Below are 17,507 nucleotides of genomic sequence, written 5' to 3' on the forward strand. Positions count from 1 at the left end.
GTCCTACTGTATAGCACGGGAACTATAGTCAATATCCTGTGATAAACCGTAACGGAAAAGAATATGAAAAAGAAGGTATATATGTATAACTGAATCACTTTGCTGTACAATAGTCATTAACACAACATAATAAGTCAACTATACTTCAAAAAATAATTTTTTGAAGTCTAAGACTTTTTTTAAAAAAGTCTCCCACTACTATATATAAAATAGATCACTGACAAGGACCTACTGTATAGCATGGGGAACTCTACTCAATATTTTGTAATAACGTATAAGGGAAAAGAATCTGAAAAAAACATATATATAGCTAAATCACTATACTGCACACCCGAAACTAACACAAGATTGTAAATCAACTATACTTCAATAAAAATTAAAAAAAAAAAAACAACCAAATACAGTTCTCCTCTGACTCATTCAACACAAATGCCCACAGTGATTCTTGAAAGGTAGATCTGATCATTTCCTCTTCCTTTACTTAAAAGGCTTTGACCTATTCCAGGGCTTCCCTGGTGGCGCAGCCCCAGTCCGGGAAGATCCCACATACCGTGGAGCGGCTGGGCCCGTGAGCCATGGCCGCTGAGCCTGCGTGTCTGGAGCCTGTGCTCCGCAACGGGAGAGGCCACAATAGTGAGAGGCCTGTGTACCGCAAAAAAAAAAAAAAAAAAAAAAAAAAGGCTTTGACCTATTCCAACTTAGGATAAATGTAAAATCCCATCTATGGCCTGAAAGACCCTGCCTGGCCTGGTTTCTGTCTGCCACCCAGCCCCATCTCATCCCATGCTCCCTACCCTCTGTCAACCAAAAAAAAAAAAAAAAAAAATTGCAGGAGGCTATAAGAAAAAAAGAGTTTATTTGGGGGTCTTAAGAAACGCAATTCAGAAGACACGAATTTGGATAAAACCGAAGTATTCCAAGGAAGAGAAAGAGTCAGGGACTTACAAAGGTATAAGCCATGAGGGTTACTCTGACACGAGAAAGGAAATATTTGTCCTTACAGGATGGCTGTCACGAGTTGTTTTAGAGTGAGGGTCTGCTAAGTATCTTGATTTTTATTTTTGGTACTGCAAGGTGTACTCATTTTATTTTATTATTTTTTTATTGAAGTATAGTTGATTTATAATGTTTCGGGTATACAGTAAAGTGACTCAGTTATACATATATATATCTATGGATATAGATATAGATTCTTTTCCCACATGGGTCATTACAGTATATTGGGTAGAGTTCCCTGTGCTATACAGTCAGTAGGTCCTTGTTGGTCATCTATTTTATATATAGTAGTGTATATATGTTAAGCCCAAATTCCCCATTTATCCCTCCCCCGCTTTCCCTTTTGGCGATCATAAGTTTGTTCTCTATGTGAGTCTATTGCTGTTTTGTAGATAAGTTCATTTGTGTCACTTTTTTAGGTTCTGCACATAAGTGATATCCTGTGATATTTGTCTACATCTGACTTACTTCAATAAGTATCCTGATTTTCTGGCAGGTTCTACACGTGTTTCATCCATAGTTAAAAGGGCAGATTCCACCCAGGCTGAGACACGTCTAAGTCCCTCTTCCTCAATGGCCTCCCTGCTCCATTTTGGAGAGCTCTCTCAGCAATACCGACTTCTTTTTACTTTTCCTCTCCCACCTCCCTCTTCTGCCGGCAGCAGCCTCCCCCCACCATCCCCATGTATGGGCCAGGCTCTCCCTCCCCTCCCCAGAGAGCCTAGTCTATTCCTAGTCTTGGGGTTGCCCCTCCCCCGATTCCAGCTGGGCCACTCCTACTCATTTTTTGATCTCATCTCAATGGACACTTTTAGGAATCTCATCCCGCTCACCACTTCTAAGACTTCCTTAAGTCAAATCCTGCATTTTAGTCTTTATTCTATTCTATTCTATTCTATTCTATTATATAGCATAGCTGTAGTTTTATATTGAATTAGTTATAATTAATAATAAAAATTATATATTTTAATTATAATAAAATAAGATATAATTAATTTCAGAAATGGATAGAGGGAGGGAGGGAAGAAATGTTGGATGGGCAGATGGACAGTCATGGCATGTCTGAGCTAAGATGTGTGCTTTAGCATAGGTACTAGATTGATGGGATGAACATTGTACAAATTTTCTATTCACTAAGAGCAAGGGAGACATAAGCATTTGACAATGGGATTGTTGAAGTCGATACCTGGGACATCTCCATGCTGTTTTTGCACTCTTCCCATGGACACTCTATTTTTATGGGAATGTAGTAATAATAACAAGTACAGTGCGTGTGTCTTAACTACCACAACTATTTCTCAAATGCACACTTGTGGCTTCTGATTCATCCATGTTGTTAGGGAGGAAAATCCAAGCTGTCACAGGCTTATGAAAAGCCCTGCATTCTTCCCCGCTGTGATTTTTCATGACTAATGTCATTAAATGACCACAGAAACTAAGCCGTTGGTCACAGGAAAATAAAAATGGTGTTGTGCTGGTTGTGTTTGGCACAAAGCGTTTGTCGGGGCAGATATGCATTTGCATGTTGAGGACCCCTAGAATGAACTGCCTTATAGCACTCAATCATGTCCAAGGAATCGAGCCTTTATTAAAAAAAATAAAAAACAGCACCCTAGGGACTTCCCTCGTGGTGCAGTAGTTAAGAATCCGCCTGCCGATGCAGGTGACACGGGTTGGAGTCCTGGTCCAGGAAGATCCACATGCTGCGGAGCAACTAAGCCCATGTGCCACAACTACTGAGCCCACGTGCCAGAGCTACTGAAGCCCGCGCACCTAGAGCCCGTGCTCCGAAACAAGAGAAGCCACCACAATGGGAAGCCCGCGCACCGCAACGAAGAGTAGCCCCCGCTCGGCACAACTAGAGATAGCCCGCGTGCAGCAATGAAGACCCAATGCAGCCAAAAAATAAATAAATAATTTTTTTTTTTTTAAAAAGAAAAGGAAAGCGTAGCCCCCACTCGGCACAACTAGAGAAAGCCCGCGTGCAGCAATGAAGACCCAATGCAGCCAAAAATAAATAAATATTTTTTTTTTTTAAAAAAAAGAAAAGGTCTTAAAAAAAACCAGCACCCTATAGCAATCAACTGACTCCAAAGTTTTGAGCCTTTTACTAATTGCCTTAGGCAACTAGGATGCTTAGGTTGACTCCTACACATTTAAGTTCATGCTCTTCAACAGTTATCTTAGAAGAAATAGAAAAAAAATTTTATTTCAGTGGCACTGCCCTTTCTCTAAATATCTGCATCTCTTCCTTGGGACTGCCCTCAAGACCAGGAGTCTATGCTTAAAGACATCCTTAGTCTTTTGAGGGTAAATGTGACTTTTTGAAAACCCAGTGTTATGAAGAATCAAATCTGGTGAATAATATCAGACATCAAGCTGAGTAATAACATTTGGTCCAGACAAGGTTTAAGTCCAAAATGATACAGGTTTTCTTATGTGACGAGTAAAAACAAAAAAGCCCTAAAGAGCCAACTGGTTTTCTGTGGGGAGTTCCAGAAATGTTGCCAGAAATGGAAAACACGCAAAGCTTCATCAGAGGACAGGGCTTACAAGTTTGACGTGTTTGTTTTAAAACTCAATTTCATTTCTTTAGAGATTTGAACCGGCTATCCCAGGGGCCAGCCTGGGCTAGCAAGATGTGTTTTATTTGGATAACATGGTGATTTATTTTAAAATTGAGTCAAGATTTTAGAATCAGGTAATTTCAAGTACAAATTTTGGATTTCTGGTGTCCTCTGAAGATCTGGAAAAACTGAAAGATCTGGGTACTTCCCTGACGGTCCAGTGGTTAAGACTCCTCACTCCAAATGCAGGGGACACAGGTTCAATCCGTAGTCGGGGAACTGAGACTCCGCATGCCGTGGAGTGAGGCCAAATTAAAAAAATAAATAAATAAATAACTGAAAGATCTGGCAAAGCTGTTTCCACGACCCCACATGACCATCCCCTTCTGGAGGGAAGTACGTGCTGACCCCTTTCTTCAGGAAGTAGCCAGGCCTGGTCCCTCACTGCTATGATGACCCCCCTGATTTCACTATTCATGACTGAATTCCCACCCCCTTGACTGTTTGTTGTTCTATGTGACGCTTGTTTAATTGTCTGTGCCATCTCTCTAGTTTGAAAGTTCACCAGGGCAGGGATTTTTTCCTGTGTTTGTTCACAGCTCTGTCCCCGGTGCCTGGGGCATAGCTGGCACTGATGCATAGCTGTTGAATGAATGCATGAATGAATGCATGAATGCATGTGTCGATCCTATGGGCGACTGAGTTTACAACCCTTTCTCCAGCGTCATACTTAGTAGGAGAGAAGACCGGTGCCTACCTTTCAATAGATCAAGAACATTTTAGAGCATGTCTACTTTTCATTTTCTTTTTCATATGATTTATTTTCTGCCACAGCATTCTCACATTCAGTCTTCACAACAGTTTTGTAAAGTGTGCATTATCTCTGAATTTTCCCTCGAATTCTTCTACCTTTATATGATATTCACTTGTATACATTTTATTCTTTTGAACAGATACTAAAGTCTGTGCATGTTTCAGAATTCAAAATGTATTAAAAAGTCTGCAGTATTGAGGACATGGGGAAGGGGAAGGGTAAGCTGGGACAAACTGAGAGAGTGGCATAGACACATATACGTTACCAAATGTAAAATAGATAGCTAATGGGAAGCAGCTGCGTAGCACAGGGAGATCAGCTCGGTGCTTTGTGTCCACCTATTTATAAATAAATAAATAAATAAAATAAAAGGCAAAAAAAAAAAAAACCTGCACTGAAGTTCTCCTCTGCCCACCATGCCTTTATCATCAGGTTCTCTTCTCATAGGCTGGCAGTGTTGTTAGTTTCTTGTGTGCCCATCCATAGAGGTTGTTTGCATACACATTTATATTTCTTTCTTTCTCTTTATGTTCACAGATGGCTTATACCATACACACTGTTATGCACTTTGCCTTTCTCACTTAATATTTCTTAAAGATTATTCCATATCAACTCATGCAGAATTTTGTCATTCTTTTTTTTTCTTTTTTTTTTAACATCTTTACGTCTTTTTTTTTAACATCTCTAGAGTATAATTGCTTTACAATGCTGTGCTAGTTTCTGCTTTATTTTTTTTTATTTTTTTTGTTTTTGCGGTACGCGGGCCTCTCACTGCTGTGGCCTCTCCCGTTGCGGAGCACAGGCTCTGGACGCGCTGGCTCAGCGGCCATGGCTCACGGGCCCAGCCGCTCCACGGCATGTGGGATCTTCCCAGACTGGGGCACGAACCCGTGTCCCCTGCATAGGCAGGCGGACTCTCAACCACTGCACTACCAGGGAAGCCCTAGTTTCTGCTTTATACAAAGTGAATCAGCTATACATATACATATATCCCCATATCCCCTCCCACTTGCGTCTCCCTCCCACCCGCCCTATCCCACCCCTTTAGGTGGTCACAAAGCACCGAGCTGATCTCCCTGTGCTATGCAGCTGCTTCCCACTAGCTATCTGTTTTACATTTGGTAGTGTATATATGTCCACGCTACTCTCTCACTTCATCCCAGCTTACGCTTCCCCCTACTTGTGTCCTCAAGACCATTCTCTACATCTGTGTCTTTGTTCCTGTACTTCCCCTGGGTTCTTCAGAACCTTTTTTTTTTTAGATTCCATATATATGTGTTAGCATATGGTATTTATTTTTCTCTTTCTGACTTACTTCACTCTGTATGACAGTCTCTAGGTCCATCCACCCCACTACAAATAACTGAATTTCATTTCTTTTTATGGCTGAGTAATATTCCATTGTATATATGTGCCACATCTTCTTTATCCATTCATCCGTCGATGGACACTTAGGTTGCTTCCATGTCCTGGCTATTGTAAATAGAGCTGCAATGAACATTGTGGTACATGACTCTTTTTGAATTATGGTTTTCTCAGGGTATATGCCCAGTAGTGGGATTCCTCGGTCATATGGTAGTTCTATTTTTAGTTTTTAAGGGACCTCCATTCACTTCTCCATAGTGGCTGTATCAATTTACATTCCCACCCACCAACAGTGTAAGAGGGTTCCCGTTTCTCCACACCCTCTCCAGCATTTATTGTTTGTAGATTTTTTGATGATGGCCATTCTGACTGGTGTGAGGTGATACCTCATTGTAGTTTTGATTTGCATTTCTCTAATGATTAGTAATGTTAAGCATTCTTTCATGTGTTTGTTGGCGATCTATATATCTTCTTTGGAGAAATGTCTTTTTAGGTCTTCTGCCCATTTTTGGATTGGGTTGTTTGATTTTTTGTTATTGAGCTGCATGAGCTGCTTGTAAATTTTGGAGATTAATCCTTTGTCAGTTGCCTCATTTGCAAATATTTTCTTCCATTCTGAGGGTTGTCTTTTCATCTGGTTTATGGTTTCCTCTGCTGTGCAAAAGCTTTTAAGTTTCATTAGGTCCCATTTGTTTATTTGGGTTCTTATTTCCATTTCTCTAGGAGTTGGGTCAAAAAGGATCTTGCTGTGATTTATGTCATAGAGTGTTCTGCCTATGTTTTCCTCTAAGACTTTTATAGTGTCTGGCCTTACATTTTGGTCTTTAATCCATTTGGAGTTTCTTTTTGTGTATGGTGTTAGGGAGTGTTCTAATTTCATTCTTTTACGTGTAGCTGTCCAGTTTTCCCAGCACCACTTATTGAAGAGGCTGTCTTTTCTCCATTGTATATTTATGCATCCTTTGTCATAGATTAGTTGACCATAGGTGCGTGGGTTTATCTCTGGGCTTTCTATCCTTTTCCATTGATCTATATTTCTGTTTTTGTGCCAGTAACATACTGCCTTGATTACTGTAGCTTTGTAGCATAGTCTGAAGTCTGGGAGCCTGATTCCTCCAGCTCCGTTTTTCTTTCTCAAAATTGCTTTGGCTATTCAGGGTCTTTTGTGGGTCCATACAAATTGTGAGGTTTTTTGTTTGAGTTCTGTGAAAAATGCCATTGGTAGTTTTATAGGGGTTGCATTGAATCTGTAGCTTGCTTTCGGTACTATAGGCATTTTAACAATGTTGATTCTTCCAATCCAAGAACATGTTATATCTCTCCATCTGTTTGATTCGATGGTTTTAATTTCTCTGTCGAACCTGAATGAGATACTTTCTGGGTAGAGTAATCTTGGTTGTAGGTTTTTACCTTTCATCACTTTATTTATTTATTTATTTATTTGCAGTACGCAGACCTCTCACTGTTGTGGCCTCGCCCGTTGTGGAGCACAGGCTCCGGATACGCAGGCTCAGCGGCCATGGCTCACGGGCCCAGCCACTCCATGGCATGTGGGATCTTCCCGAACCGGGGCACGAACCTGTGTCCCCTGCATTGGCAGGCGGACTCTCAACCACTGCGCCACCAGGGAAGCCCTTTCATCACTTTAAATATGTCCTGCCACTCCCTTCTGGCTTTCAGAGTTTCTGCTGAAAGATCAGCTGTTAACCTTATGGGGATTCCCTTGTATGTTATTTGTTGTTTTTCCCTTGCTGCTTTTAATATTTTTTCTTTGTATTTAATTTTTGATAGTTTGATTAGTATGTGTCTTGGTGTGTTTCTCCTTGGATTTATACTGTATGGGACTCTCTGTGCTTACTGGACTTGATTGACTATTTCCTTTCCCATATTAGGGAAGTTTTCAACTATAATCTCTTCAAGTATTTTCTCAGCCCCTTTCTTTTTCTCTTCTTCTTCTAGGACCCCTATAATTCAAATGTTGGTGCATTTAATGTTGTCCCAGAGGTCTCTAAGACTGTCCTCAATTCTTTTCATTCTTTTTTCTTTATTCTGCTCTGCTGTAGTTATTTCTTCTATTTTATCTTCCAGGTCACTTGTCCGTTCTTCTGCCTCAGTTATTCTGCTGTTGCTTCCTTCTAGAGAATTTTAAATTTCATTTATTGTGTTGTTCATCATTGTTTGTTTGTTCTTTAGTTCTTCTAGGTCCTTGTTAAATGTCTCTTGTATTTTCTCCATTCTAGTTCCAAGATTTTGGATCATCTTTACTATCATTACTCTGAATTCTTTTTCACGTAGACTGCCTATTTCCTCTTCATTTGTTTGGTCTGGTGGGACTTTACCTTGCCCCTTCATCTGCTGTGTGTTTTTCTGTCTTCTCATTTTGCTTATCTTACTGTGTTTGGGGTCTCCTTTCCGCAGGTTGCAGGTTCATAGTTCCCATTATTTTTGGTGTCTGCCCTCAGTGGCTAAGGTTGGTTCAGTGGGTTGTGTAGGCTTCCTGGTGGAGGGGACTGATGCGTGTGTTCTGGTGGATGAGGCTGGATCTTGTCTTTCTGGTGGGCAGGACCGCGAGCAGTGGTATGTTTTGGGGTGTCTGTGACCTTATTATGATTTTAGGCAGCCTCTCTGCTTATGGGTGGGGTTATGTTCCTTTCTTGCTAGTTGTTTGGCATAGGGTGTCCAGCACTGTAGCTTGCTGGTTGTTGAGTGGAGCTGGGTCTTAGCATTGAGATGGAGATCTCTGGGAGAGCTTTTGCAGTTTGATATTACGTGGATCCAGGAGGTCTCTGGTCGACCAATGTCCTGAACTCGGCTCTCTCACCTCAGAGGCACAGGCCTGATACCCGGCTGGAGCATCAAGATCCTGTCAGCCACACGGCCAGGTACATGGGGAGTTTCTTGCCTTTTGGGAAGTCTGAGGTCTTCTGCCAGCATTCAGCAGGTGTTCTGTAGGAGTTGTTCCACATGTAGATGTATTTCTGATGTATTTGTGGGGAGGAAGGTGATCTCCACGTCTTACTCCTCCGCCATCTTGAAGGTCTTCATGTCATTCTTTTTTTACATTCATATAGCACTCCCCTGGGTGACTATCAGATGGTTTATTTGCCTAGGCCCTATTGATGGACTCTTAGATTTTACACATCTCCTTTTACAGGTGTTCAAGGTATGGGTGTTACAGGTTTTTAAGAAGTGAGATTGTGGGTACTTTCTATATTTTGTGCCATAATTAGAAAGTCTTCTCTGTTTTCAAGCTTTGTATCATCTCATTGTTTCTTCTAGAACTTTCATTTGTTATATTTAAATCTTTCATCCACTTAATTAACCAAGTTGTCTTATAAGGTATAAGTTATGGATTCAACTTTGACTTTTTTTCTAGATGGTTTACTAGTTGTTCCATCTCCATGAATTAAAGAAGCCGGTTTTTATCATATTGTCAATTTCCATATATATCGAGCTCTCTTTCCGAACTTCAGTGCTGCTCCATTGATCTGCTATATATTCATGCACTAATACTGCATTGTTTTAATCACTAAGGCATCATACTATGTTTTAATATCTAATCAGGTTAATTCCATCCCATTACTCTTCTTTTTCAAAATTTTCCATATATTTACTATCATGTCAAGATAGTATTCATATAATGTTCCTTCCATGTGGGCTTTTAAGCCATCAAGAACAAGCAGTGTATATTATTATGTGCCATTTTAGCATCCTTCAAGATAAAATACTTTTTACTCAGTGGACTTACTACCATGATTAGCAATTTTAGTGTTGCTCATATCAAGCCATCTTTCCTTTCCTGAAAATATCCCATTTTTTCTGAAATATTGCTCTTTTAGTTTTTCTCAAGAATTTTTTGATATTTTATTTAAGACTTTTGCATCAATATATACAAGAGATCTGGGCAGATCACTTTTTCATATTTTTATATCATAATTACACTGGTTTCACAAAAATCACTAGGAATGTTTCCTCTCTATTTGTGCTATCAAAACGTTTAAATAGCACTTTTTTGTCCATTAAATAACCCGTAAATGAAATCATCTGAATTTCATACTTTCAGGGAAAGAATATGGGAATTCCTTGACAGTGCTTATTTTTTCCATTATTATTAGTCTATATGGAATTAGCTTTTATGTATTTTGCTATTTTGTATTTTTTGAGAAAATCAATTAATTGGGGTTTTAATTTATTTCCACAAAATTATTCAGTCATCTATTATAATTGTTCTAATTCTCAGCATCTGTAACTAATTTCCCTTTCTATTTCTAATTTTTTGAATTTTTTATTTCTTATTTTTTAATTAAGTTAGCTGGTAGTTCATCTATCGTTTTGTTTTTTTTTAAAGAATCAACTTTTGAATATCTTTACTTATCAGTCCTGTTATAATATTTTCTTTTTTAATATTTTTAAAAATTATTTTATTTATTCTTTTTTTTTTTTTTTTTTTGGCTGCACTGGGTCTTCATTGCTGCACACAGACTTTCTCTAGTTGCAGTGAGCAGAAGCTACTCTTTGTTGTGGTGCACGGGCTTCTCACCATAGTGTCTTCCCTCATTGCAGTTGCAGGGCTTTAGGCACGTGGGCTTCAGTAGTTGTGGTGGATGGGCTCAGTAGTTGTGGTTTGCGGGCTCTAGAATGCAGGTTCAGTAGTTGTGGCGCACGGCTTCATTGCTCTGCGGCATGTGGGATCTTCCAGACCAGGGCTTGAACCCCTGTCCCCTGTGTTGGCAGGCTGATTCTTAACCACTGTGCCACCAGGGAAGTCTCAATACTTTTTAATTCTATAAACCTTCTGACATTATTAATTCTTTCACCATTTCTTTGTGTTCTTTTTCTAACATACCTAATGTTAAATGCATAATGCATTTCAATTTTTTCAGCTTTATTAGTATGATTTACAAATAAAAATATACATACTTATTTTTTAATTATTTATATTTACAATATGATTTTTAAGTGTACAGTTTGATGATGTAATATATATATATGTTGTGAAATGATTACCACAATCAAGGTAATTAACACATCCATTAACTCACATAGTTTCCATTTTTTGTGTTTGTGTGTGATGAAAACACTTAAGATCTACACTCTTAGCAAATTTCAAGCATGCAATACAGTATTCTTAACTATAGTCACCCTGCTGTACATTAGATCTCCAGAAATGATTCATCTTATAACTGAAAGTTTGTACACATTGACCAACATCTCCCCATTTTCCCCACCTGCATCCCCAGGCAGCCACCATTATACTCTCTGATTCCATGAGTTTGACCTTTTCAGATTCCACATATGAGTGAGATCATACAGTATTTGGCTTTCTGTGTCTGGTTTACATCATTAGCATACTATCTTCCAGGTATTATTCATGTTGTCACAAATGACAGGATTTGCTTTTTTATGCCTGAATAGTATTCCATTGTATGCATGTCATATTTTCTTCATTCGTTCATTCATTGATGCATGCTTAGGTTGTTTTCATATCTTGGAAATTGTGAATAATTTTGCAACGAACATTAGAATGCAGATATCTCTTCAAGGTATTGATTTTGTTACCTTTGGATATATACCCAGAAGTGAAGTTGCTGGACCATATGGTATTTCTATTTTCAAATTTTTGAGGAACTTCCATAATGTTTTCCATAATGCCTGTACCAATGTACACTCTCACCAACAGTGCACCAGGGTTTGCTGGTCTCCACATCCTCACCGACACTTATTATCTTTTCTTTTTGATAATAGCCATTCTAACATGTGTGAGATATCTTATCGTAGTTTTGATGAGCATTCCCATGATGACTAGTGATGTTGAGCAGCTTTTTATATACCTGATGTCCATTTGTGTGTCTTCTTTGGAAAAACATCTATTCAGCACCTCTGCCCACTGTTTTAACTAGGTTACTTGGGGTTTTTTACCATTGTGTTGTATGAGTTCCTTATATTTTTTTGTATTTTAACCCCTTATCAGATATATGGTTTGCAAATATTCTCTCCCATTCAATAGATTGCTTTTCATTTTGTTGATGGTTTCCTTTGCTGTGCAGAAATTTTTTAGTTTGATGTAGTCCCACATGTTGATTTTTGCTTTTGTTGTCTGTGCTTTTTGTGTCATATCCAAAAAAAAATACTGCCAAGACCAATGTCAAGGAGATTTTCCCTATGTTTTATTCTATGAGTTTTACAGTTTCAAGTATTATATTTAAGTCTTTAATTCATCACAAGTTAGTTTTTGTGAGTGGTGTAAGATAAGCATCAAATTTCATTCTTGTGCATGTGGATATTCTGTTTTCCAGCACCATTCATTGAAGAGACTATCCTTTCCCCACTGTGTATTCTTGGCCCCCTTGTCAAAAATTAGTTCACCATATATGTGTGGGTTTATTTCTGGGCTCTCTATTCTGTTCCATTGGTCTATGTGTCTATTTTTATGCAGAAACATACTGTTTTGATTACTATAACTTTGTAATATAGTTTAAAATCAGGAAATGTGATGCCTCCAGTTTTGTTTTTCCTTTAAAAATTGCTTTGGCTATTCAGGGTCTTTTGTGATTCCATACAAATTTTAGGATTGTTTCTTCTGTTTCTGTGGAAAATGTTATAGAGATTTTGAAAAGGATTGCATTGACTATATAGGTGGCTTTGAATAGAATGAACATTTTAACAATATTATTTCTTCTGATCCGTGAGCACAGGATATCTTTCCATTTATTTGTGTCTTCTTCCATTTCTTTCATCAGTGTTTTATGGTTTTCTGTGTAGAGATCTTTTACCTCCATCATTAAATTTATTGTTAAATATTTTATTTTTTGATACTATCATAAATGGAATTAGTATTATAACTTCTTTTTCAGATAGTTTGCTGTTAGTGTATAGAAATGCAACTGATTTTTATATATTGATTTTGAATCCTGCAACTTTACTGAATTCATTGATTAGTTCTAACAGTTTTTTGGTGGAGTCTTTAGGGTTCTCTCTATATAAGATTATGTCATCTGCAAACAGAGACAATTTAACTTTTTATTTTCTGATTTGAATACCTTTTATTTCTTTTTCTTACCTAACTGCTCTGGTTAGGACTTCCAGTATTACTTTGAATAGAACTAGTGAAAGTGAGAACTCTTGTCTTGTTCCTGATCTTAGAGGAAAAGCTTTCAGATATTAGCTGCGAGCTTGTCATATAGGCCATTATTATGCTGAGATGCATCCATTTCTTACCTCATTTGTTGAGAGTTTTTGTCATAAAACAATGTCGGACTTTGTCAAATGTTTTTTTCTGACTCTATTGAGATGATCATGTCATTTTCATTCTATTAATGTGATGTATCACATTTATTGACTTGTGTATGTTGAACTATTTTACCCATCACAGGGGTAAATCCCATGTGATCGTGTTGTGTGGTCCTTTAATGTGCTGTTGAACTCAGTTTGCTGATATTTTGTTGAGGGCTTTTGCATCTATGCTCATCAGGGATATTGGCCTGCAATTTTCTTTTCTTGTAGTGTCCTAATTTGGCTTTGGTATCAGGGTAATTTTGGCCTCATACAATGAGTTTGGGAGTGTTCCCTTCCCTTAATTTTTGGAAAGATTTTGAGAAGGATTATTGTTAATTCTTCCTTAAATATTTAGTAGAATTTACCAGTGAAGCCAGAAGATCCTGGGCTTTTCTTTCTTGGGAGTTTTTAAAATACTGCTTCAATCTCTTTACTTGTTATTGGTCTCTTTAGATTTTCTGTTTCTTCATGAGTCAGACTTGGTAGGTTGTAAGTATACAGAAATATATCCAATTTGTTGGTGTATGATTGTTCACAGTAGTCTCTTATCCTTTGTATTTCTGTGATATCAGTTATAATGGCTCCTTTTGCATTTATAATTTTCTTTCTGTCCTCTCTTTTTTATTTTTTGTTAGTCTAGTTGAAGGTTTGTCAATTTTGTTTATCTTTTCAAAAACAATCTTATTTTTGTTGATCTTTTTCTGTTGTCTTTTCCAGTCTCTATTTCATTTATGTCTGTTCTAATCTTTATTGTTTCTTTCTTTCTACTAACTTTGGCCTCAGTTTGTTCCTCTTTTCTTAGTTTTTTGAGGTATAAAGTTAAGTTGTTTGAGATGTATTTTTTTCTTAATGTAGGTGTTTATCACTATAAAATTCCTTCTTAGAACTACTTTTGCTAAATCCCATAAGGTTTGATATGTTGTATTTCCATTTTCATTTGTCTCAAGATGCTTTTTGATTTCTCTTTGATTTCTTCTCTGATCATTAGTTGTTCAGAAGTGTTTTGTTTAATTTCCACACATTGGTGAATTTTCCATTTTTCTTCCTGTTATTGATTTCTAGTTTCATAGCATTGTTGTTAGAAAATATACCTGATATGATTTCAGTCTTCTTAAATTTGTTGACTTGTTTTGTGGCCCAACATGTGATCTCTCCTGGAGAATGTTCTTTGGGCAAGTGAGAATAGTGTGTATTCTGCTTATATCAGTTGAAATGTTCTGTATATATCTGTTAGGTTCATTTGGTCTATAGCATTAATCAAGTCCACTATTTTCTTATTGATTTTCAGCCTGGATGATTTATCCATTGATGAAAGTGAAGTACTGAAGACCCTACTATTGTTGTATTGCTGTCTATTTTTCCCTTCGGGTCTGTTAATAGTTGCTTTGTATATTTAGGTGGCCCAATGTTGGGTGCATATATATTGCAATTGGGTGCATATATATCCTCTTGAGGAGTTGTTTAGGAAAGAGTTTTCTTGATTTCCAAGTAATTGCACTTTTCCTTTTTGTATGTGCCTGCTTTTCTTTCTTTTACCTTTTTAATTTTCTAAGTTGATTATATTGTAGGAATATTATTATTTTGTCTCTAGTATTTCTACTTATTTCTACTCTTGGGAAGTTTCTTTGTCACCTAACATTGGTCACATTTTATGATTATTCAGTTTTTACCCTGTTATTCTATAATTATTTTTTAGGTGTGAAATTTGGTATATAATTCTAGATTAACATTATTAATAGTATTATCTGTTATTCTTTATAATTTTATATCCACTTAATCTTTCAAGGGATGCAAGGTATGTTAAAATCTTCAACTACTATTGTGTTTCCATTTATTTTGCCTTGAACTTTCTTCATTTTAATTACATATGTTACTATACTGTGTTCCTTGGAGCATAACGATTCATAATGGTCATATTTTCTACTTGATAAATAATTTTAAGGTAGATGGAGACTGAAACATTGGATCAACAGGCAGTTACTCTACACTAAATTTATCTGAGAAAATATCATATTTGAAAATTTCTCAAGGGGCACAAGGAGTTGGTGACAAGTGTACCTGTGAGAGAGCGAAGAACAAACGCATGTAATAATAAGATGTTTTATTAATCAGGAAAAGTGCTGGATATTTTAACTCCTTCTTCCCAGAGTTTGGTTCTTCTGGCTATGAATTTTGTGAGAAAGGGCGGCAGTTGTATCTTATTCATGAATCCAGCAACTAGCACAGTGCTTTGCCTTTGCTCTTGGTAGATACTCTGGTAATAGTTGTGAATGAATGAGTGAATAAGTGAATGAGTGAATGAATGTAGAAGCAGCAAAATACTAAATATGTGTGGCAGACCAGGATAGTTAGTACCACATTTGTGCCATCTCTTAGCCAAACATGCCAATTCTTACAGAGCAGACTACTGTGTTCCATATTTCTTCAACATTTTTCATAGACTCACTCCAGGAGCCAGCTCATAATATACTAAGCATTCCTCCTAAATGTACACAGATTTCTTATTTACTTTATGATCACAACTGAGAAGGCATAACAGACATAGCAGAGATGGGAGCCTGTAGTCATGGCCATTGTCTAGTTTCTGGGTCAGAGGTGAGCAACCCTTGCCAGAGAGATCCAGTCCCAAAATGGAAGAGACAAGTTGTCCTTGTGATGAAGCAAGGTCACACCCCTCTTAGAGTTGAGTTCCTCATGTTGTCATGTGAAAATTCTAGAGACCAAGTGTTGATTAAAAATAATCTTTTTTTTTAATATGTAGAAGTGTGGGGTGGAGAGGTGGGGGGGTGCGGGGCGGAGACCAGAAAGAGTATGTGAAAATATCAGTGGTTAAATCTAGGACAGGTTTTGACTTTTTTTCTTCTTTATACTATCTGTGTTCACAAACATTTCCATGTGAACTGGTGTTATTTTTATGCTAAAAAATGTTTTTTAAAAAATTCAATCCTTTGCAGTCTTCCATTCTACGACCCTTTAGCTCAGGGGTTATAACTTCTCACACATGCTCAGAGGAGCAGTCCTGTGGAGTTGGCACTCAAAGTACTAAGAAAGGGCTCCAACCAGCTGCTGCTAGAACCTCTGCAGGATGCAAAGACTGCTCCTGGAAATGCTAAAAGAGACCAGTGGCTGCAGCCCACAGCTACTGCTGGCAGGGGCTCCCAGGGGCCTGAAGAAGAGAGGGAAGGGCCCTCTCTCTTCTCACCTTCCAGTCTCCCTCTGGTGCCTCCTATTGGTGGAATCAAGTAGAACACCCTCTGGCCAGGCACTGTGGGAAAGAGTTTGCCTCAGAATCACACAGCAGAGAACAGAAGGGTGGATTTGGAGCTGGGGAGTGACAGGTAACAAACTGGCACTCAGTTTGGAGGTTGAAAAGTCTGTGGTTTTGTAAGCTGCAGTCAGCCAGCTTTATCCATTATACGATTCCGCCTTTCCTTCAGACAACTGCTGATGTCCCGAAATTCCAGATACCTCTTGGCTTTTCAAGAAAATCACCTCTCCTTTATTAAGGGGATATTCATGGGTAAACCCTTTATAAACTTTTCCGGCAGCATTAATATGAGATTGAGCCCTGTGAGGGCTCAGTTCATTTTCACACACTCCTACCCAGTTGGTACATTGATAAGGCTTATTCTCATCCACTCAACTGCGAAATCATGGGAATAATATCCTCCATCAAATGGAGCAGTGATTATTAACAGAACTACTCATTTTGTGAACAGCCACGTCACCTTGATTGAACTCAGAAAATGTCTCATCTCTCACAGGAAATGTTTGCCTGTCACTCAGGTAATAGGTGTCTCACTCATCAGGGGCTGGGCGTGTGAGGGAGCTTCAGACCCATCAGGAGTGAACTTTTCAAATAATGTGGGTTGGGCTGATCAAACTGTGTGTGCTGTATGTTAAAATGTCATCGACCTGATATTCTGAGCCACGAATTTCATGTTTTTTTTAAATATCCCATAGGTGCAACCGTGGCTCAGCTTTTGCCTTCACAGGTAGTGACGTGGACAGTTAGTCGTCAGGACCTTCCATTCAGAAAAGATTTAAGCTCAGAGTCTTCAAGAACACACTTGGCTCGGAGGTCAGGAAGCAGAACTTTGAGCCTCAGTTTTCCCATACAGCAGGGTTTATCTTTAGACATTTAACATCTGAGCTTCAGTGTCCCCAGTTGTAAAAGATATAATAAAATGAAGTTGTGGGCATTGAGTGAAATGACCCATGTAAAAAGGCATCGCAAATGCAGGTAACCTTTATTCTTTCAAGAGGCAGTCAAGTATAGTAGTTTAGAGCAAAATGTCTGGATCCACAGGACCTGGGTTCAATTCCTAGCCCTCCCACTTAACAGTCTTTACAACCTTGGGCAAGGGCATCACATCTCTTTAAATTTATTTGTTTGTTTGTTTGTTTGTTTATTTATTTTTGGCTGCATTGGGTCTTCATTGCTGCGCGTGAGCTTTCTCTAGTTGCAGCGAGCGGGGGCTACTCTTCGT

At 38.2% G+C, this 17,507-nt stretch overlaps 1 protein-coding gene across 9 annotated transcripts in view; it reads left to right on the plus strand.

Annotated features, from left to right (window-relative positions):
• Positions 1–17,507, plus strand: part of THRB (thyroid hormone receptor beta) — a 392,336-nt gene that overhangs the window by 253,000 nt on the left and 121,829 nt on the right. For 2 of the 9 annotated variants that reach the window (XM_027086502.1, XM_027086506.1), the window contains exon 1: positions 16,525–16,537. The exons of the other annotated variants lie outside the window; for them this stretch is intronic. The gene's annotated coding sequence lies outside the window, so the exon portion shown is untranslated. Of the gene's footprint in view, positions 1–16,524; positions 16,538–17,507 lie in introns of those variants that run through there. 9 annotated transcript variants of the gene reach the window in all.

The sequence above is a fragment of the Aethalodelphis obliquidens genome, unplaced genomic scaffold, assembly GCF_003676395.1.
Source record: "Aethalodelphis obliquidens isolate GAN/ISIS:26980383/991018 unplaced genomic scaffold, ASM367639v1 scaffold56, whole genome shotgun sequence".
NCBI lineage: Eukaryota > Metazoa > Chordata > Mammalia > Artiodactyla > Delphinidae > Aethalodelphis > Aethalodelphis obliquidens.